The sequence below is a fragment of the Equus asinus genome, chromosome 24 (assembly GCF_041296235.1).
Source record: "Equus asinus isolate D_3611 breed Donkey chromosome 24, EquAss-T2T_v2, whole genome shotgun sequence".
In the NCBI taxonomy this organism is placed as follows: domain Eukaryota; kingdom Metazoa; phylum Chordata; class Mammalia; order Perissodactyla; family Equidae; genus Equus; species Equus asinus.
The window spans coordinates 63,478,455-63,502,175 of record NC_091813.1 but is presented as its reverse complement, the minus strand read 5'-3'; the positions used below and the strand labels follow the sequence as shown (position 1 = coordinate 63,502,175).

Genomic DNA, 23,721 nt, shown 5'->3' with positions numbered 1-23,721 from the left:
GTAGGTGTGACCTGTACTCACATTTGGAACCAAAGTCAGCTAACATATAAATCTCTCCTGAAATATTACATATATATGTATTGGATCAAAGCAGGAATTTTTTTTCCAGATTATTTTCCCAAGAGAATGGCATAATAGTATCACACTACATGCAGTACAAAAGTCACCTTTATTTCTAGGTGATTTTTATTATAACAGAATATAATCTAATTATAAATATATTTTATATAACTTTATAATATATAATTTATAATATATTATATAATTTATAGTATATTATATAATATATTAAATATAGAATTTATAAAACATTATATATTATATCACTGTAATCCTATTTGTAAATTTGGAATTGAGCATGAGGAAGGCTCATCCTGAAATCCAGCCGAAAGATTTTGGTTATTGAAATAACAGAGTAATTGCTCAAGGTTAATCTACAAGCATAGATGCCAAGGCAAGTGAACAATTAATCTCTTTATCTGTGCTCAAAGACAGCTGACATTTGTAATTCAATAGAAGAAAAAGAAAAAACAATGCATGAAAGAATAAGATACGCCACTCAGAGTTAGGTTTGTTAAATAATAAGCCAAATCCTTAGAAGAGTTGGGATTAGAAATCAGGTCCCAAATTTACCTCCATCTCTAAATTGGAACCCTTGTAAATTGTTGATGGAAAGTAAAATGGTGCAGCCACTGTGATAAACAGTGTGATATTTCCTCAAAAAGTTAAACATAGAATTACAGCATGACCCCACAATTCTGCTCCTAGGAATATATCCAAAAGAATTGGAAACAGGGACTCAAACAGATTCTTGTATGCCAACGTTCACAGCAACATTTTTCACAATAGCCAAAAAGTAGAAACAATCCAAGTGTCTATCACTAAATGAATGGATAAACAAAATGAAGTATATGCATGCAATCGAATGTTACTCAGCAATAAAAAAGAATGAAGCAGGTACGTGCTACGACATGGATGAATCTTGAAAACATGATACTAAGTGAAATAAGCCAGATACAAAAGGAGAAATATTGTCCTTATATGAAGTATCTAAAATAGGCAAAGTCATAGAAACAGCAGGTAGATTAGAAGTCTCCAAGGGTTAAGCGGAAAGAGGAAACGGGGAGTTATTGCTTAATGGGTACAGAATGTCTGTTTGGGATGCTAAAAGGGTTTTGGAAATATGTGGTCATGATGGTTGCACAACATTGTAAGTGTAACTCATGCCACTAAATTGTACACTTAAAATGATTAAAATGGAAAATTTTATATTCTATATATCTCACCACAATTTTTTTAAAAAATTTCATTTATCCCCTTCTTCCTCGCAGCATTTCATTTTAACTGAGGATGTCAAATGAGCCTCAGAAATACTGCACAAGGCTGCAAGATGAACTTGAATAAAACCACCCAGTGACTGAGACTGACAATAAAACTTCTGAAATGTTCGTTTCTGGTTTGAGTTGAAAGCACTAGAATGACCTCCCCTGAGCCTTAGTTATCAGGGGATGTTAACAAATCATAGAACACTCAACAGAGTTGAAGAGCAGATCGTAACTCAGTCTTCCTACATCAAAGGCTTCCAGTCTTTTCTTACTAAGACCTTAAAATAAACTGTGCTTCCTAAAGGCCTAAGCAGAACTATAGCTTCTGAATTACCGGAGCCTAAATGCGAAATGAGGACAGAGGTCAAATTTGCTCATCAGAGGTCATGGAGATGCCACCACCACCGTGTGACTGGAGGAAGCACCACGTCCTTCTCCCTTCCTGGTCAGGCCCTGGACTTGTCATTTCAGTTTCCCACGCTGCAGTATAATTGTCCAGAAACATAGCTTTCATTTTGTTAATAAGCAGAATTTTTGTCAAAGGTTTTTAAATAGTAACTACTGACATTTCTAATTTAAAAAGTAACACGTTTTTATTATAATGAGTTTAGGGAAAAAAGACAAAGCTCAAGGAAGAAGAAATAAATCACCCACAATTTTACCCTCCAGATGTAATTATGGTTAGTATTGTGACATGTTTGTGTAATGTGAGACTTTGATGATTAATTTTAGTTAAAAATGATAGTGCCTAACTTTTCTGCATTATGAAAGAAACAGTTCTTTACTGAAAAATATTTGGAAAAGTGTAATGAACATAGGACAATACTGTCACATGAAGACAGTCCCTACTATGATTTTGATGTGCTGTAACCCCGTCGGTCAAAAGCCACTAGCAGGGGAAGCTGTAGTCTGAAAAATCACCTTTATTGACTTTTTTGAAATAAGGCAGACCACAAACCAGAGGAACCCTGGGGTGTCGCATCAAAGAAAGAAAGAAATGAGGTTATTATAGGATTTAAGAGCAGCAGTGCTTTGATAGGCTCAGAGCAAAGCAAGGCTGTGGATGAAAGAGTCAGCATGCTCTAAGGCTGCAATCGTGACCTCAAAAACGCAACTGGAAAATCCTCCACTCAGTAGTGTAACTCCTTTGAGGAATGAAGATCTGGACTGCAAAGTGGACCCACAGTCCTTTCTCTCTAGAAATCGCAAAGTTAGGATGGATGTGAAATGATGCATCCAGAAATCCCTTATCTGAAGCTCTGATCATGGGTTGGAAATCAAGGCTGCTTCTCTGTTTCAAAGGACCAAAATCGTCCAGCGAGAAGAGTGGGTGCTCCATTCTTAGGATTTCAAAGAGCAATGCTTCTGATGGTCTAGGTGTTAGAAAACAAGATTTTTCGGTGAGTGAGAGAGTAGGAGCCTCTCAATGAAGGGGCCCGTGACAACACTTTATAGCTGCTGCAGGGCCTCGGGAGAAACGTTTCCCATCAACTTAGCAGCCGCCTTGATCTTGATCTGTGTCTGTTATCCCAGCCTGACCAATGGCAGAGTTTTTACCTTTGCAGTTTGGGCTAACTTTTATTTTTTCAGATGTTTTCTTTCATTGTTAATTCTATGCCTAAGTTTTTATTGCTTTTGATCTAAAATGTTGCAATTTTGTGTATCCACAGGTGAATCTGGTTTGTGTGCTGAATATTATTTTATTATGATTTTTATTTAACCACCTAGTCTTAAATATATATCATTTTAGTGACTAAATTGTAGACCATCTTAGAAGTGTACTAAAGATCACTTAACAAATCCAAATTGGCTATTACCAATTTTTAATTATCATAAGTTCCTAATTTTTACTGTAATAAGTTATATTATGATAAACATCTGCATGCATATGGCTTTATGCAGACTAATGACTGAGCCTAAAGTTATGAGTATTTTTGAGGCTCTAGATATTTATTTGCCAAATTGCTATCCCAAATGTTGTTATCTATTTATACTGGTTCAAGCAATCTATGAAAATGATAATTTTGAGGCACTCACCTGAGCACGGGGAATTATCTTTTAATTTTTTAAAAATCTTTTAGCTTTTTGTTAATTCTAAGACTGTAAAGTGTTAGCTCTTTGTTATTTTAATGTGCATTTTTTGTATTATTAGCAAGGTTAATGTTTTCCCACATTGTTTACTAATTCTACTTCATTCTTATGTCTTCTCCAAAATTTTTCTTCAGTTATGTATTGAGAAGCTTAGAGTGTTTCTCATCAAACCATCTAGCTTTTTATGTTGTAAAAATATTATGTGTTAAAGTACTATTTCTTTGTCAAGTTAGCAGCAATATTTTCTTTCTAGGATGTAGTTTAGAACAAGTCTTTGTGAAGTTATTCTTTTGCTCTTTTGAAATTCTCCTCAATTACCTCAAAACCTGAAGTTGGCAACCAGAAATCTAAATCATCAGGTTTCAGAGATCTCCTATTGATGGAAACTTGTTTATCATGATCGATTGTGACTCTGACACCAATAATGTCTTACACATTATAAAATACCAGCTTTGGATAATGTGTTACAACTTAGAAAACACCAGCTTTGGATAATGATTTCTTCTAAATATGAGTTCTAACAAATTCAAAGTTATCTCATGATATTGTCACACACATTCCAGTATTCATTCTTAAGAGCAATGAGCATAGTTACAGCTAGCATGCCAGGGATGCAACCAATAAAATCCAAGCCATCAACACCGATGGATGCAGCAACTGTGAAATACCATAGTGTTTTTCCGTGTGAGATTCATGTTTGTAAGTATCTCAGACAAATAAGGGAAAACTGCTGAGTTAAATCGTGATGTAGCCTAAGACTGGATCAATGAGTAACTCAAGAAAGGAAGGCTTAACACAGAAACCATTACTACAATTTTAAATATCCATTTGGATCCTTTGTCATCTCATATCCACTTTCTTTCAGATCTGGGATCATTTTTTTCCCATACTGCCCTTTGGGCCCTGGTCAGTTTGGATAGTGACCTCAGGGATTTCTGTGAGGTGTAGAAGTCTATGTCATTGTAGTTGCCCCAGTGACTTCAGATTGCCCTCTCCCAAACTCCTCCATCCCTGAGTTCCTATCACTGCAACCGAAAGGAGAAAGTTCAGGAACTTGAAATGTCTCAAAACATCTTCTCTTCCTCTTTTAATGCCCTTTCCTTGATTCATTAATGAGATAACAGACAGCCTCGGTTGAAAATTCACTTCGGGAAGAAACCACATGGCCTGATAAGGGTGATGACTGACCTGTTGGAAGGGCTGGGGGATTTCTTGGACTTGGCCTCAGTGTTTCTCTGATTGAATGTCACATTTCAGTGCTGCCATGTTCACACGCTGTTGATACTCTGTTCGTAGAATGGATGACAACCTTGCAAACCACGGATCACTGAAAGCCTGATAAGAAAACAAATACGAGGTTTGTTTAGCTGGGGCAGGCAGGGCGGGTTGTGGTGCTGCTCAGTCGACGTCCAGGGATGTGTGGGATGCCAAGGTCAATCTTGGCCCATCCCTCCCAACTTCAACGTTTTTATACAGATGGGCTCAGTTTAACATGAGCATCCAAAGTGGTCTTGACAGAGAAGGAGGAAGGGAAAGATGTCACAAAGAAACAAAATAAGCAGTTTTAAGTCTATAAAAGATGCCCTGGGGAAGGTGTGTCCTAAACGTCTTCTTTACGTCATGGGATACCTACCATGGCTCCCATCTCTGCCCGAGCCTTTCTCCTTGTGTCTCCTTCCTGACAATCGGACAGTAGGAAGCCTTATAAATCGAACTTAAATTGCTTTCACAGATTAATTATGTAAATGCTGGGTTCACTTGCATTGTTTCTCTTTAATTTAATAAATCTGTTTGAAGTCACAGTAATGATGACTACAAGTATTAGTCAAGAATAATGATAATCTTTATTTTAAGAAAATTAAAAATACAGTCAAGTACAGAATTATTAACATTTGATCGCGTTTGCTTTTCTTTCTTATTAAAAGAATAAAACATCACAAATGGTTGAAATCTCCTTTACCCTCATTTCTAGTCTCATTTCCCTCCTTCCCCCTGGAGGCAACCATTACCATTACCACTTCATTTTTATGTATATTAGCAGCCTAATATATATATATCTAAACACAGTGTTTTGTGTGAAAGAATATTTCTAATTTATATAAATAGTAATGGATACATATAACTGGACAATAACATTAGGCTTTTAAAATTTATCCATGTCAAAATGAAATATATTATAAGTATAATATATATAATCTTATTCATTCCTTTTAACTGCTATGTAGTATTCAGTTGCATGAATATTTAATTATCTATTCCTCTTTGATATATATTTTGGGTTTCAAATTTTTATTGTTATGAGAAGTACTCAAATAAATATCCTTGTGCATGTTTCCTTGGGCTCATATGCAAAAGAACTTTCTAGAGTACACACGAAGTGGGATGATTCAGTGGTCAGGTGAATACATTTTCAAATTTACTCAATATAAACAAATTTATCTCCATAGGAATTATATCAATGCAACTCCTATTTCTCGATATTTTGACCAATATTCAATATTGTCATACCTCAAAATCTTTGCCAATCTGAGGCATACCTTGTTGTTTTAATGTGCATTTCCTTACTTATAAGTGCACATGTTTATTCACCATTCAGGCTTTTGTTTTGTTTTTTCTGAAAACCGTCTGTTCACTTCCAGTGATCTTCCCAGGAAGAGCAGATTTACAGCTTGCACTTAGCGGGAAACTAAGGCTCAGAGAGGCCACGTGAGCTGCCCCAAGCTCGTGGAGCTAGTGAGAACCCCAAGCAGGATCCCAACTTTGGTATCCCAATCCACACCATGTCTCTTTTCCCAACACTTAGGCTTCACAAGACACTGATCAATCCATTTTAGCCCTTTTCATCTCACTGTACTTGACCTCCTGATCTGGGGAGGCACTCATGAAGAAGGTGAGGTGGAGAACTCTTACCGGGTCCAGTTGGCAGTTCAGGCAGGAAGCCCTGGCCGCACAGTGACCTGGGGGTGCCCAGAATCCCTCAGGATCTTGAAAGCTTTTCTCTTTCTGGTCAAACCTTCAAATCCCTTTGAAGTATGCACTGTTATAACCATGGTTTTATGCATGAGGGGTTAAATAACTTGCCTAAGGTGACAGGATCAGGAAGAGAGAGCAAGAAAAGCATTTCAAGTTCTTGTGAGCTAGAGGAAGATGGATCAGACTGCTTCAGGAAAAGCTTTGTGGAGAAGATGAAAGCGAGTACGGAAAGACAGTTTCCTCCTTCCTCCCACTTTCCCCCAGCTTCAGCCTTTGTAGAATCACCAGGCAACGTGGCTACAAAGACCTTTCAGAGAACCTTTCTGAATCTGTTGTCTCTCTTCAGTGAAGAAGCTGAGGTCAGTATCTAATCTACAGGAGTCAAGTAATTACAAGAAAACATTGGCAGAAACCATAGCCAAGACGGACACATGGGGGTCTCAGAAGAATAAATGTACATTCAAAGCATGAAGCTTAACCTTGCAGTCTTTTTAGCTGAACTTTCTATAACAAAGACTCTCAGTTAACAAGAAGCACAGTCACACACTTCAAATCTAAAAAAAGCAGAGATAGTGGTCAAAAGAGCCTTTGAATGTGTGTTTTTACAGATCTAGAATAATCTTCTGCATGAAGTCATGTATCCTGCTGTCTTGGTCTTTTAGTTTCCCAGCAATAAGAATCTACATCATTCATTTGATAGGTATCTTCCAATCCTGACACCTCCCTTACTGGGAGGCTGATTTCTCCCTCATCTCCACCTCATCAGCTACCACAGCCCCAGGGAAGGGAGCAGGTTGAGTATGACCACTGGAAGGTGGAGCATATGATGTAGGAGAATGTTAAGAAAGATGAAGGGAAGAAAGCCCATCCCTTCTGATTCTGGTGGCTTGTAAGAAGAGGAAGAAAGAAAAAGAGAAACAAATCCATGGTTAGACATGATGTTGTGCCTCATCTCTGGCCAAGGTCCCAGAAGGAGGAGGCAGAGAGGGGCTGTGAAGGGAAGGGGCCATTGCCCACTTCCCATTTGGAAATGTAGCCTCCACCACCAAGATAGACAAACAGTGTGCTTCAATTTGGCTCTTCCAAGCCATCCTCAGTTTCTATATGGCGTGGATGGGATCTCAGAATCTCCCGAATACCCCAAAGGTGTTCAAAAATGAGTCAGCATTTGGCTAGACATTTGCTGGAGGAGATTACCATCTTTAGGACAAAGAGACCCTGAAGCTGGGAAACGTACTGCTAGAATAGAAGATACAGCCAAATTTCAGGGGCCCACAGCAAGAGTAAAGCTGAGGAAGTGATGGGTCAGTAAGCAGGGCTTACCAGGCTAGCTAAACCATGAAGGAACAGACCTCCAGCTATGCTGGTGCCATGTTTCAGCAATGGATGCCAGAAGGACACTGAATTGATGTAAGCCCTCTAAATTCCCAGACACCATTTTGGAAAAGAGCAGTGAGGGGGAGCTAATCTAAAATACAAAATACTCAGTCATCCGTAGGAAATGAGTTACCTGCAGAGGCTCTAAATCATTGGATTACACTGCATTTACTGGATATACCTAAAACACAATGTTCCCACTACCCAGGGGAGCTTGTAAGGAAGATCAGATTTTTTTCAAGATGAAAAGTATTTACATTTTCTTTGCTTACCCAGTTGTAATGTGAGTAATTTTTTCAATGCAATGGCACCAGCTTAAGTGGAAAGGGAAAGAATTGAAGCGGTGCCACTGAGAGCCTGGATACAGCACTTGAAGCCATCAGGAATCCAGGCATCTACTAGCCTCTCTCTCCCTCTGTCCCTCCCCCACCCCCAACTCTATGTGCACACAGCTACATGTGTGGGGCCAGCCGAGACGAGTATCTTTCAATGTCAATCCTAATCCTAAATTCATTGGGTAGTGGGTCAGGGTCACAGAAAACAAATATGGCTACTGGAAGGCATCCATGGTGGCAGGGGCTTGGTTATCACAGAATAATATTACCATGGTCGTCTGCTAGTCCTTATCTTTTCTTTTTAACTTAACATTAATATTTTTGCATATTATTAACTATTTCATGAAAACATTTTATATGTCTGCCTAATAGTCCATTCTCCTCTTGCTGGTTATTTTATTTTTATCCCAAAGCTTTTTAGTATTCTATAAATAATACTATGTTGAACATGCTTATTCTTAAGTTTTTGTGCCCATATTTGATTATTTCCTTAGCACAGTTTTGTAGAAATGGAAATGTTGATTGCTAAGGATCTGGAATTTCTAGTTGTGTCTAATAGTGAAAATTTTTATACTCATCGTGTTTATAAAGTATCACATAAATAATTCTAGTAATCCTTGAAACAAAAATATCCAAAAAGGTCATTCTCTCACATACAGTAAAATTACTACGTTAGTTAGGGTTTATAATTTAGTGCAAATTGATGTAGTTTTCTGTTTTAAATGTAATATTTTAGATTTGTAGCTGTCTTTTGGTCGCATAGAGTTCTTTCAAGCATTACAAGTGTCAAAAGTTGGGGGGGCTGGCCCCTGGCCTAGTGGTTGATTTCACATGCTCCACTTTGGCTGTTCAGGGTTTCGCTGGTTGGGATCCTGGGCGTGGACATGGCCCCGCTCATTAGACCATGTTGAGGTGGCGTCCCACATACCACAACTAGAAGGACCCACAACTAAAATATACTACTATGTACTGGGGGGATTTGGGGAGAAAAAGCAGAAAAAAAAAGTTGGTACTTTTTAAACTCTTATAGAAAATTCTTTTCATTTCTAGACTTCACTATAAATATCTGCAAATACAATGCCACACTAGTCAGGTCTGTGAAGATGCTCAGCATTGCTCCAGCATCCCCTGGAGTAAGGCATCACCTTGCTTGATCATGAAGGAGTTTACAGCATCTAAGAGAATAAAAGATACACACACTTGAAAACGTAAATACTTCAAGATATTTCACAAGGCATATGTCACGAGGTGTATGTCACAAGGCATATATGAGCCCAAAGTGAGCACTAAGCGAGTTCAGGAGAGAGGGAGTGCTGCCCCACCGATGGAGGATGTTTGAATGCACCACTTCCCTAACACCTTCTCTCCCGACTAGACAGGCATCCTGCCTTGTTTATCTGCTTATGCTACATCTAGAGTGGGAATTCAATGTGTGTTTGTTGAGTTGTTTGGTGGACCAATAGCTAAATTGATGAAGGGATGGTATTGATTGGTGAGCACTGGGTAGTGCCCCATAAGGAGCTGGGAAACAACTGATAACTCACAGTCAGAGGTAGAGAGGAAACCTGGAGGAGAACAGGATGAGGATGCCAAATCTTCCAAACTGTTCCTCTGATCTCCTTGGAAGGAGCCAACTATGCTACTAATAGGACTGATAGATGCTAATTTTCTCTGTAGCTCCTGTAGATCCACCATCTTGCTAAGATTTACATTTTGTGTTTGTTCATTTATAGGAGTGGTGAAGTGGCCAGACTCCGGATTCAGTGGTGTAATTTTTCAAACTCTAAGGCTCTAAACTTCATCTGTAAAATGGAGATAATAATAACACCAACCTCACAGTGATCTGAGGACGAGTGAGAGAAGTACGCAAGGTGCTCAGCCTCGTGCCAAGCCCATAGAAAGCCACCCGTAAAGCGCCAGCCTCCATCGTGTCGAGAATGAACGTGGTTCTTGCTCTGCCACTTTTCACACATTCAAAGTTTGTAAAATATGTTCAGCTTTTTTTCAGGTCAAAATCCCATGCTCACTCAGCTGAGGGAGGTTGAATTAAAATGGAAATGGCATTTGACCAATGTGTTTATTGTCTAAAAGTCATGAAATGCTGAAAAGTATTTTTAAAAATCTAGGAATTCTTTCTGACTAGAGTCAGAAATTCTCCCAAGGTTTTATGAAAACCTCTAGAAAAAATAAGTATGTAGGAAGTATTGCCTGCCTCTGGACCTGTTCAGGAACATGCATGCCCTTTCTGATGCCATTATTTGCTTGGACACATAGTATAATCTATCCTCTTCTTAAAAAGTAAAAGGTAAACCTTCACTGTGCCATATTTTAACCAATAACACTTTGGACATTCCAGGGAACGTCTACATCAATTTCTTTCTTAATAAATCTGGGCTTCTTAAGCTGACAGCTGTGGCTCTTCTCCTGTTAGTAGCACCGCATGGAAAAATCTGCTAAGAGAGTGGGGTTGTTCAGATTTGTTGATCTCTACTCAGCCTTTGAGGCTGGTATCAAGTATGAATAAAACTCTTTGAATTCAAAATAGAACCCTGCTTATTTATTGATTTTAATAGAGAACTAGTTCCTTATCAGTACAAGTGTCAGGGCCTGTGGGAACATTCTTCGTGTGGGTCTGATAACAATATTTACTGGGAGTATAAGGGGCTGGCTTTGGCCCCCTGGACCCAAGGGATGTGAGATTACTTTCAGATGAGCTAAATGCATAAAGAATAAAACGATCAGTGTTCCTCTATGTGCAGGCAACATGATTCATTGTCACACAACAGTAATTATCTTAACAGAGCCTGGCCCCGCTATTTTTAGTACTATTAGAAATAAGAGCCAAAAGCTCAATGTTTCCCAAGCAAAAGCTATAATTTTTGGAAAATGACTTTTAACGTTTTGAGAATATAACTCATTCGGTTAACTAAAAGTACATTTTACAAGTACCAAAAGTATCTAATAAAAAGTTATATTAGTAAAAATTTAGCCTTCTGAAAGTACTTTGTTCGGGATTTTTTTAATGGCATGTGAGAGACTTGTTCACACTGATTTTGAACTTTTTAAAAGATAAAAATCATGGACGTCCTCTGGGACGGTGTTTCTCAGTGTTGGGTTATGTGTAGACCCCTTTTCAAAATGTTTAAAGTATGTTATACTTGATACATACAAAATAATGTATAAAACTTATAAGGTCTGAAATATAATTTTTTAAAAAGTGAAATCACCACCTAACTTAAGAGCTGGGACACGGCCAGACAATCATGGTGCCCACCTGTGGCCTCACCTCCTTCTACCTCGTGCCCCCGAAGAGTCTAATAGCTAGTTTTGAATTTAGTTTTCTCTTAGGGTTTCAAAAATTTTTCACATATGAATCCGTCCCTAAATGATATATCGTTTACATTTGCTTTATGAAAATTGTTTCATGCACTATATAATAGTCTACTGCTTGCTTTTTTGACTCAACTTTGTTTCTATGATTCGTCCCTGTTGTTTCTTATGGCCATAATTCATTTGTTTAAACTGCTCTGTAATATTCCATTGTGTGAATACACTTCAATATATTGAGCTATTCTTCTACTGACAGACATTTTGGTTATTTCCAGTTTTTTTCCTATTACAATGCTGCTGTCAGCATTCTTTAAGAATGCAAGATGTTTTTTCTGGAACACTGTCAATAGTGGTTTTGGATTTTAACCATTCTAATAGATATATAGTGGTATCTTATTATTTTCTTTAAATTTGCAATTCCCCATTGACAGATGATATTGAGCTTATTTTAATAACATCTTTCCATAACATGCATAACATATCCTCCTATGTTTATTTGCCATCTGTATATCTTCTTTGGTGAAGTGTCTGTTCATCTCTTTTGCCCATTTTTCAATTGGGTTGTTTGTTTTCTTATTGTCGAGATTTAAGAGTTCTTTTTTTATGTTTTTGATATGTCTTTTATCAGTTATGTGTGTTGCAAAAATTTTCTCCCAGTCTGTACCGTTTCTTCTCCTCCTCTTAGCAGTGTTTTTCACAGAGCAGAAGTTTTTAATTTTAATGAAGTCTGACATTTTTTTCTTTCATGGATTGTGCTTTAGGTGTTGTATCTAAAACTTCATTGTCAAATCCAAGATCATTTAGAGTATCTCCAATGTTACCTTTCAGAAGTTTTATAGCTTTGTAATTTACATTTAGATCTATGATCCATTTGAGTTAATTTTTGTGAAAAGTCTAGATTCATTCTTTTGCCTGTGGATGTCCAGTTATTCCAGCACCATTTATTGAAAAGATTGTCTTTTCTCCATTGAATTTTCTCCTTTGGCAAAGATCAGTTGACTGTATTTATGTGGGTCCATTCCTGTGCTCTCCATCCTGTTCCATTGATCCATTTGTCTATTATTTGGCCAATGCCACATTTTGTTGAATACTGTAGCTTTATAACAAGTTTTCAAGTCAGGTAGCATCAGTCTTCTGTGTTTGTTCTTCAATATCGTGTTGGCTATTCTGGTCTTTTGCCTCTCTGGATAAACTTTAGAATTAGTTTGTCAATGTCCACAAAATAACTTGGGATTTTGATTTGACTTGCATTGAACATATAGATCAATTTGGGAAGAACTGAGACCTTAATAATATCGAGCCTTCCTATCCATGAACATGGAATATCTCTCCATTTATTTAGATCTTTGATTTCTTTCATCCGAGTCCTCGTGGTTAAGATTTTACTACAAATTCAATTTTTTTGATAGACATAGTTTATCTACTTTTTCTTGAATAATATTTGATAGTTTCTGTATTTCAAGTGATTTATTCATTTCATAGAAGTTGCCAAGTTTATTGGCATAAGATTCTTCATAATATTCCCTTGTTATCCGTTTAGTATGCACAGAATGGTAGTCATGTCACCTCTCTCATTCCTGATGTTGGATATTTGTGTCTTCTCTCTCTCTCTCTCTTTTCTAATTAATCGATCTAGAGATACATCAATTTTATTAATCTCTTCAGTGTACCAATTTTATGCTGCATTCATTTTCTATATTACTTTTCTGTCTTCTATTTCACTTTTTCTGCTCTGATTGTTACTATTTCCTTTCTTCTGTTTAATTTGTGTTCAATTTGCTCTTTTTTCTAGTTTCTTAAGGTGAAAGTTGAGTTCGTGGTTTTGAACAACAGCAATTCTTACCATCCTAGTGGGTGAGAAGTGTTGTCTCATTGTGGCTTTTGTGTGTGTGTGTTTTAAATGTATGCTTTTTAGTGAGGAAGTTTGGCCCTGAACTAACATCTGTTGCCAATCTTCCTCTTTTTTTTTTCTCCCTAAAGCCACAGCACATACTTGTATATCCTAGTTGTAAGTCCTTCTACTTCTGCTATGTGAGATGCCACCACAGCATGGCTTGATGAGCTGTGTGTAGGTCTGTGCCCAGGATATGAACCAGTGAATCCTGGACCACCAAAGTGGAGCATGCAAACTTAACCACTACACCACCAGGCTGGGGCCTCGTTGTGATTTTGATTTGCATTTTCCTAATGACTAATGACATTGAGTCTTTTCACGGGATTACTGGCCATTTGTATGTCTTTTTTGGAGAAATGTCTGTTCAATCCCCTTGTTCATTTTTAAATTAGGTTATTTGTCTTTTTGTTATCAAGTTGTAAAAGTTCTTTGTATATTTCGGATACTAAGGCTTTATCAGGTATATGATTTGCAAATATTTTCTCCCATTCAGTGGGTCGTTTTTTACTTTCTTGATGATATCCTTTGATGCACAAAAGTTTTTAATTTTTTTTTTTTTTGAGGAAGATTAGCCCTGAGCTAACATCCACTGTCAATCCTTCTCTTTTTGCTAAGGAAGACTGGCCCTGAGCTAACATTCATGGTCATCTTCCTCTACTTTATATGTGGGACATCTGCCACAGCATGGCTTGAGTAGCGGTGCCGAGGTCCACACCTGGGATCCGAACCAGCGAATCCCAGGCCACCAAAGCAGAATGCATGCACTTAATTGCTGCAGCATTGGGCTAGCCCTAAAAGTTTTTAATGTTGATAAGGCCCAATTTATTTCTTCTAATTTTGAAAACTGTTTCAGTTTTTTCCATGCTCTGGACTCATTTATGTAGCAAGAAAATAAACTATTTGTTAAACTTATAAGACATAACAGATGAGACTTTCAACCCTCAAATCTTTATAAAAAATATTTTCAGTTCCTTTTATGCTGATTATTTGTTGAGGTTTTCCTAAAAAAAATCTGGTTTTGAGTTCATTTTGATGATTTTTTTCAGAACATTTTTTATCTTACAGATTTTCTAATTTAATCAGTGTCTGAACTCCTGGACCTGGAATGGTTTCTTTGTGGAATCAACCATTCCATATTTATTTATTAATTTTGCTATTCAAGTTTTCTAATCAATGTTTTCTTATTCTACCAAAACCTGTTAATGAGATCTTGTGTTTCTGCCAAGCATCCTACAAACAATATATATTTTCATTTGGATTTTTAAAACAATCTGAAAATCTTTGCTTTATCCTATACCTTTCAGGATACTGTTGTCATATGAGATCTAACTTCAATCCTTGTGTTGCATACTTCCTATTTTTCTATACTGACTGGCAGTTTCCTTTGCTTTCTGCCTTTGCCGTATGGACTAGATTTTATCTAATTTCACTTTCTGCACTGATGTGCTTTACTTCTCAGCAAGTTTTCATACTTTTCTCACTCTCTCCTTGGAACTCTTGCTTCCTTCGGCATCTGTGAAGCTACATAGCTCCTGATTTTTTGCCTTCCTTATGGCACTTTTTTCTCAATTATGAGAGTTGGCTCCTCCTTCTCTTCCCTTCCCTTACATGTTGATATTCTTCAGAGCTCCCTTTTTCTTCCTAACTCACTTACCCTGGGTCATGTCAATCCACTTCCTTGGATTTAATTCTCATCCATATGCCAGCAATTCCCCGTTCTTTAGACTTATCCTAGATGTCTCTCCTGAACCCAAGCCCAGAGATGTATAACTAACTCCAGCTGTCTCCATTTGAATGTCCCACAGACACATTCAACACAATATGGTCAAAATGACACTCATCTCTTCCCCAGGAAACCTGCTCTGCCAGAATGTTCCCCCCAGAAAATGATGGAACTATCCACCTCAATTCTAAAGCCAGAAAAACACAGGAACATCTTTAACTCTCCCCTTTCCCTCAGCTCCTTTCTCCCTCATCCACATTTTCGTTATTCTTGCTTCTGTGTTCTACCTAACTGTGGAATTCATCTCCCTACCTCCATGGCCCCGGCCCCAGTCCAAGTCACCACCAGCTCTCACCTAGATCCTGCAAAACTAATCCTGTGTGGTCTTCTTCAATTCATCCTCCCTCCCACAACCAGGAGAATCTTTTTTTTTAGATTGGCACCTCAGCTAACATCAGTTGTCAATCTTCTTTTTTTTCCCTTCTTCTTCTTCCCAAAGCCTCCCACCCGATACATAGTTGTATATTCTAGTTGTGAGTGCCTCTGGTTGTGGCATGTGGGATGCCACCTCAGCATGGCCTGACGAGTGGTGTTATGTTGGCACCCAGGATCCAAACCAGCAAAACCCTGGGCCACCGAAATAGAGTGTGTGATCTTAACCACTCAGCCACAGGGCTGGGCCCAGAAAAATCTTTTAAAATAAAAATCTGTCTGTGTCACACCCACTTAAAACTCTTCAGTGGCTTTCCACTACATTTAAATAAATCTTGGAAGACCCTCTTTGGTCTTGGCCCCATTTACCTCTGCAGTCTCTTTTTTAAAAAATTTTTTATTATTTTTTTAAGTGCAGTAATGTTGAATTATAACATTATATAGCTTTCAGATGTACATCATATATATTTCAAATTCTGTGTAGTTTATATCATGTTCACCACCCAAAAACTAATTATAGTCCATCCCCTCACATGTGAGCCTAATCACCCCTTTTGCCCTCCCCCCCTTCCCCTATGGTAACCACCAATCCAATCTCCATTGCTATGTGTTTGTTTGTCATTGTTTTTATCTTCTACTTATGAGTGAGATCATACGGTATTTGACTTTCTCCCTCTGAGGCACTCTCCATGTTGCACTATATTCTTCAGCCATAACTATGTTATGTTTACTTCAGTCCTTTGGACATGCTATGTACCCTGCAGTAGACACTACAAATGATCCCCAGTAGCCATTCTCTCCTTCTTTTTAGTAACAGAACTCATCCTACTCTCCTCCAGATTTAGTAGGGCACAGGACCACCCAGCTAGTTACTTCTTTTCCCAGTCTCCCATGCTCCTTGGTGTGACCTTGGGACCAGATTCTCATGAATGGAACATGAGGAGGAGTGATGTGCACAACTTTAACTTCACTTCCCTCCAAGTAAACTGATTGCCCTTTGTCTCTCCCCTAGGGCTGGGATGCAGATGTGGAGCTGGTGAACCATCTCTAACCACGCGGATGAGGAAACACACTGGGGGGATGGGAGGGCCATAAAATGGAAGGGACCGGTGACCCTGAAGGACCATGTGGTATACAGATAGTCTGTTCTTGATTAGAACAGTTTAGAGTATCAGTCAGGATAGTTTGGGTTCTGCTGCAGTAACAAACAACCCTGAAAGCTTAGCGGCTTAAACAACAAAGATTTATTTTTCACTCATGCTGTATGTCTGTCACAGGTCAGTAGAGTGGCCCTACGCAGGTAGTCACTCAGGAATCCAGCCTAGCAGAGGGCTTCTCCTATGTATGTGCTTTAATGAGCACACAGGAGAGAAAGGGAGTGGGCAAACTATGCTCTGTCTCTTAGGATTTCAGCAAGAAGCCCGCTTCATCACTCCTCCCGTGGTGCAAGTCACAGAGTCTCACTTCATTCCAAGAGGGTTAAGGACAGGTAATCCCATTATGTCCCCAGAAGGAAGAGAAAATCAAAATATTTGTGGCCACTCCTGATGACTCCCTCAGCTTCTGCCTTCATACGTCTTAGCCTGTGCTCCCCCAAAAGAGGTAACCACTGTTCCTCTTGCCCAAATGTTTGTAGGATTTTTTTCTTTATGTTTCAAAAGTTATATTTCAAAAATTTCACAAGACTCTATCTTCTCCTTAATTCTTCCTGCAATCATTACCCTTGGGAATCCTAAATTAACTATTTCTTTTGCAAAATGATTCCCAAATATTTATCTAAACATCTAAACTCTCTCCAAAGCTCCATCACTCCGTTTCCAACAGCGCACTACCTGCCAATCTTGATAAGCTAAAAACAGTTAAGTGTATAACTTTTATTCCTCCCTGAAATCTGATTCTTCCACTGAGTTTCTTTCTTTATTGTTTGTTTGTTTTGTCTCTCTCGGTGTCCCCAGGCTCTAGAAGAGTACCTGGCATGAGAAGTGACACTATATACTCTGAATGAATGAATGAACACTATCAAGATTTGCCAATGGCTTCCACAGCTGGAATCTTCTCTGACTCCATGCCCTCCTTACTAGTCTGCATCACGGCCTTTCTACTTGCCACTGTGGCTATTCAGGGGCTCATTACTTATCAACCAGGTCATTACAGTTGCTTTCTTACAGATACCCCCATCAACAAATTTTCTTTCTCCCATACATTTCTGTACCACTTCGATTTGAATGTCCTTGGAACAGATGACTCATTCTGTTACTTATTCTACAACACCCTAAGGAGCAGGTACCGTGGGCAAACACTGCGCCACATTCTGAAGATGAACACAAATAAGGCAGAGTCTCCACGCTCGAGCAGCTCACGCTCCAGTGGAAGAGAGAGATGTGTCCAGAGATACAGAGCAGGGAAAGCAGCGCCAGAACAGAGGCTCGCAGATGGGGACCAACAGATGTGACAGATGCTGAATCAGCCAAGGAGTCACACAAGAGAGGACATTTACCCCATGTCCTGGTAATTAGACATTTTCCAGGATTGGCATGAAATGGAAGGAGGAACTGTTCATCTTCTGAGGCAGGAGGGGAAAAGGAAAGAATGGGTGCTAACGGAGTTTAGAAGAAAATTGGTGGCAATTGTAGCTGAGGACCCCCGTTTTCTCTCTGACATGTAAGAAGGATGAAGGATGAGTCACCGTTTGTGTAGTCTTCTTGACAGGCCTGGATGTGCAGCTAGCTGGCAAGGATGGCTTCTGGCTCTCCACACCTGCCGGAAACATTTAGCTCTATCCATGGCATTCAGTTTAATCCTACAAAGAGGTACTAATGTACTGGGGTCAGTGTTTGGCTATGTCAGGAAGCTGCTGTTCCCTGTTTTTGCTTGCACAATTCCACCTTCTAGCTGCAGCTGGCCTCACTAGAATGCTTGGACGTACACTGCTTTCCAGGGGAGAGGGTCTGACATCAAATGCACTGCCGCATGGATTGTGAAAATTCACAGCAGACCCATTGCTTGGAAGCCGTAGTACTATTTATTTACATAAATCAGGCTTTTTTTGAGAGAGAAAATAGGAGGTTTTTTGGGGGGGGGGTGGAATTCCAAGGGCTAAACCTTGAATATTGAGCCAAAGCCTGGAAAATTAAAGGCACAGATTTTGAAAATAAGACACAGAGAAGCAAAAGATAGCAGTTTGGCCACAAGGCACCCCACCCTCCACACCACCCCCTACCCCTCCCCCCGCACCACACACACACACACACACACACCATCAAAAGGAATATAGTCTGACCAGCAGGCAGGAAGGCGTGGAGGTTTGTAATTCACTTTAAGTGCCTCTTTGAGCAAGGCTCTTGGAGAATAAAAGAAAATTCCCTTTTGACAAAAGATCGTACAGTCTGATGAGGGCAAGGGACAAACTCTCTCAACAGAGACACGTGAGGAGTGTCTTCGCCTTCTTACTGACCCAGACTTTGCTAAGATTCCTGGCTCTGTGCCTGGGCTTCCAGAGAGCAGACTGCCTCTGATAAGATCTTCCAGAAACATTCACAGACCTTTCCCTGAAGCATTTCCAGGAGGACAAGAAATGTCACTTTATGGACAGCCCAGGATGCCGAGAACACCTAAATAAGCTTGCCAAACACCAGCAGAAATCAGGAAATGGAAGAAGCAGAATTTCTCCCATTATTTGAGAAATACTTAGAAAAGGGAAATGGAGGCTTTTCAAAGAGAAAACCTAAGCCTTTAACAGTTCTCCAAGGCACACAAAGAAAAGACTTTACAGCAAAATAATAATTATTAGGAAAATTAATTAAATTCCCTTTGCAATAAGAAGCACACCACTCTTACTTTATACTAAGAAGTACAAAAGATTACCTTGAAATCTCCTTGAAATAGATCTAGAATTGCTTTATGGTAAAGAATATCCAAAAGGCAGAGAGTTCTCTTTCTTTATCTTTTCCTATTTCTTTTTAACTTTTCTGTGGGCAAATTTGTGAGAAGATGAATGCCATGAAACTAGCTTTTTCTTTTCAAAAGATAAATCCTTCCTCCTTTTTATTTTTATTTATTTATTTATTTATTTATTTGCATTATAGAACTTCAGCATCGCTCAAAAGGATATGGGCATGTCAAGTGACCTTTAAAAAATCCTTTTGATAGAAAGAAAGGAAAATAATCTCTACAGACGGGAAAACATCACCATTCCTTTAACCCTCATAATTACTGGAACTGAGAGAAGAGCTTAGAGTATTGTTAAAATTCCCCCAAGGAAATGTCAGACTCGCATCACCAGAGACGGCTTTTAATCAACCCGAGGACTCCAAGGGAAGGAGGAACAGGAGGAATTTCATAAGCTGTTCCAGTTCCTTGAAATTTTGTTAGGCAGACAGAGCCAGTTCTGAACATGCGTGCTGTGGGTACAGCTCACGCCCAGATCCCGTCATCTGGCTGCGGCCCCCGTCGCCCAGCTGCCGTGACGTAGGTTTCTTGTGGTTCACACCTGTCCCCTTTGCTAGCACAGCACCCTCAGCTAAATGGGAGTCTCCTGGTCTGGAAGGTTATGCCCCACCCCAGGGCTGGAGGATGGAACAGCTGGCAACCAATGACTGCCTTGTACATAGACCACCATGCACATCTTGTACTTCGGTACAAGATGCTGGCCTCTGCTTCAGGGTCAGACTAACTCCAGGGGCAGTTGTGGCCCAGAGCATCCCTGGGGGGCAGGCTGAAGCCAGGGAACAGCAGAATTTATTTTTGCTTAGCTCACTTCTCCTGTCAGATCTTGCTTTCCCAACCCTCTTTCCCCCCAGAGCAATCCCTCAACAAACCTCTTCCACCAGAACCCCTGTCTCAGGCTCTGCTTCTGAGGAAGTCAGCCTAAGACAGTCCACCAAGTAAAATCTGAGACCTTCACACCGTGTCTACAATCCTCTTTCTGCTGCCTTTCCTCTGCGACAGCCTATATTCACATTTTCTGTCTTTCTTTTTTTTTTTTTTAATCAAAACCTTCCCTCAGAAAAGGATCTGACAGCTTCAGCTTCGTACACATTTAGGATGTATTAGGTTTAAGGGTCTCTCTCTCCTGGGATATTTGCATTTTAACACGACACAAAGACCATGACTGGATTCACTGTGAGCGGCTGAAGAATTTGGAGGGGGTGGAACTAACTTTTCAGCACCTAAGCCAGCACATCACAGGTCAGCGCATACTCCACCTGAACACGACTTTCGCCTTAATTAGAAAGTGCTGGTGTCATTTGTTTTCGCAAAATTATAACCCCCGACGTTGCCACGAGTCCTGGAAGGGGCCCTTCTCGGGAAGCTTCCTCCCTTCCCGGGAATGCGTGGAGGGGGTTCTGGGGGCAGAGCTGAGCATCTCTCTCTCACCCTGCTCCTACATCTCACAGCCTCCTTCTCTTCCCAGAATCGCGGACAATTAGACCCGCTGGTTCAACACTTCCCTGTGTTCAGGCATCTTTGAAAAGCATCACTTACTTTATCTCCATTTTCGAGGGAGTCACAAGATCATTAATATACGAAATCTGAGAAATATAGAAGTAAAGAATCCTATTTAACTCATTAAGCCGAAATTTTCCTAAACTTACCCATAGAATCCTATGCGTAGGGCTCATGGCTTAGGAAACACCCAACCGATCCAAATTCCTCATTCTCACATGAGAACTGGAGGCCTCCAGAGTTCAGCTTCTCTGATTTGCCAGCTGCCTGCGTGACAAGCGACCCCAGCCCCGCAGTGATGCAGCGCATCCTAGAGGCAGCGCCGCGCGTCCACGCGGACAACGTGCCTCGCGCAGCCGCTGGTCGCTGCATGCTTTTGCCCTCGACCTAGGGTGGCAGCAGTTCTGCATTCGTGGGGTGATTTTACAGGGTTAACAATTCAGTGTTTGAAATGTGCGCTTCAGACCTCCTGTTGTCTTTGCATAAATAGACAAAATTGTCCCCAGACGCAAGGGGACTCACCCAGTGACCTGTTGGTGTCGGGGGTGTGTCTGTGGCGCTGCAGTGCGCGCTCGGGGGTCTGGGTTTGTGGGATCCCGCCTGTCTGAATTCACCGTAAGGCTCGGTCCCAGCAGCTCTCAGTGACTTTGAGGATTCCAGGTCTCTGCTTCTATCATTGATTTATTTTGAAAACGTGATTTGTATTTTTTAAATGTTTAGTAATTCTAGATCCTTTTCCCTCCTGGCTTAGATTATCAGTAATCGCTGTTTAATAACTGTTTGCCTTTTTGATCAATGGAGTCAAATGGAAAGGTTGTTATTCTATGAAAAAACAAAGTGTTTAAGCTCAAAATAACTTCAGCTTGTCTTTCAGTTCTAAGCATGAGAAGAGGACTCCAGGCTTCTCAGAAAGAGATGTGTCATCACGTCTGCATGTTTATAAATAAATTGCAGGCATGGGGTGTGTGTGTGTGTTTGGAAATAAATCCTCAGGCTTCATGCTCCCTTTTCAGCTCAGCTGAGAAACTGCTTCAGAAAGCTACTATGGCTGAAAAAATCAGCCATTTTATGTTTTGTTGGGTATTCAGCCTTTTTTCTGGGTCTAAACATGTCTAGAAAGGAACTCTCAGGACAGCTTGCTTCTTCACCGCTCAGATCGCCCCAGCATCGTGAGCGGACATACACCAGAGATCCCCAACGAGGCCAGGCTGTGGCAGCCCAACCCCCGTTCTCTGAGGACAGCGTCCCGGAAAGTTCAAGGGCAGCCACGGGTGTGCGGCCACATCCTCCGTGCCCCGCGTCACGGCGCTCGGTGTGAGCAGCCTGCAAGTGTGTTTGGGGAGTCAGTTCCCCACTCCCCTTCCAACCACACAAACGAGAATGTCTCCTGGTTTCCTAACCTGCCATCCTCCTCATTCATTCTCCCTGCAAACCCGGTAGGGACAGAAACAAAGCAGAATGAATCTTCCCACAATTATGAGCAGAAACATAACATTTTAGAGTTAAAGAGGGCCTTAAACATGACCTCTTCTGTGCTTTGCGTTTCACCCTGGAAAATTCTGCTGTTCCGGGCAGGCACGCCGTCGTCATTTCTCTCCTTGTGCTCCTGGAGCAGGTGTGCTTTGTAGCCATTAGCAATGCAGCTTCTCCCTTTGCACAACTTCAGTAGTGATGTAAGCCTACACACACACACGTATGCACGCACATGCACACACACACACACACTGACTCAGGAGGTGGGAGTGGGAGGCAATATGAACTGGAAGGGAGGATAAAGGACGGTGATGAATCAAGTCCAGAGTCAGCTGAGTAACACTTTGGGTCCCATGGAAGATTCTAGAAGCACCATGTTTATGGGTTGGAGAGGTGACTGGCCAAGGCTTCAGCTGGAGCAACAGCTGGAGCAGCCCGTCACCCCAGGGTGCTGCAGAGTCTCCTTCCTGCTCCAACACACAGCCCACCCCTTTAATTACACAAATTTAAAGTAAGTGCACATGAGTCTTTAAGAAAATTGGTAAACAACTAGAAGAACAGATGTTGTAGCCTGAAAGGAAGTATTCATTTTGGTAATTTGTGTGTATGTGTGGCCAGAGCTAACTCTCAGCAAATTTGGTTTTTGTCTTCTCCAGGAAACTATTTTTCTCTGTGTGGAATTATTGCTTGTTCCTGGGGAGATTCCACTGTTCACTCGTATTAGTTTGCTAGGGCTGCCATAACATAGTATCACAGACTGGGGGTTTTAAACAACAGAATTCTTTTTTTTTTTTTTTAACAATGCTATTGTTTTGGGGCGGGGGTGTGTTTTTTTTGTTTTCGTCAAGGAAGATTGGCCCTGAGCTAACATCTGTTGCCAGTCTTCCTCTTTTTGCTTGAGGAAGATTGTCACTAAGCTAACATCTGTGCCAATCTTCCTCTACTTTGTACGTGGGATTCCATCACAGCATGGCTTAATGAGTGGTGTGTAGGTCCAAACCCAGCATCTGAACCCGTGAACCTCAGGCCACTGAAGTGAAGTGCATGAATTTAACTACTACACCACCAGGCTGGCCCCTGGAAATTCATTTTCTCACGATTCTGGAGGCTAAAACTCTGAGAGATCAAGGTGTGGGCAGGTTGGGTTTCTTCCAAGCCCTCTCTGCTTGGCTCACAGGTGGCTGTTTTCTCCCTGTGTTTTCATACGATCTTCCCTCTGTGCGTGTCTGTGTCCTACTTTCCTCTTCTTATAAGGACACCAGTCCTATTGGAATTCGGGTCCACCCTAATGACTTCACTTTAAATTAATTAGCTCTTTAAAGA

General features: G+C 40.4%; 1 long non-coding RNA gene across 1 annotated transcript in view; it reads right to left on the bottom strand.

Annotated features, from left to right (window-relative positions):
- LOC139041849 (uncharacterized) overlaps nucleotides 1-21,253 on the bottom strand; it is a 37,726-nt gene extending 16,473 nt beyond the window's left edge. Inside the window, exons 1-2 of the long non-coding RNA XR_011497865.1 lie at nucleotides 21,075-21,253; nucleotides 4,605-4,751 (exon numbers count right to left, since the gene is read on the bottom strand). This is a non-coding gene — a long non-coding RNA (uncharacterized lncRNA). The remainder of the gene's footprint in view (nucleotides 1-4,604; nucleotides 4,752-21,074) is intronic.
- Between the last annotated feature and the right edge of the window lie 2,468 nt (nucleotides 21,254-23,721).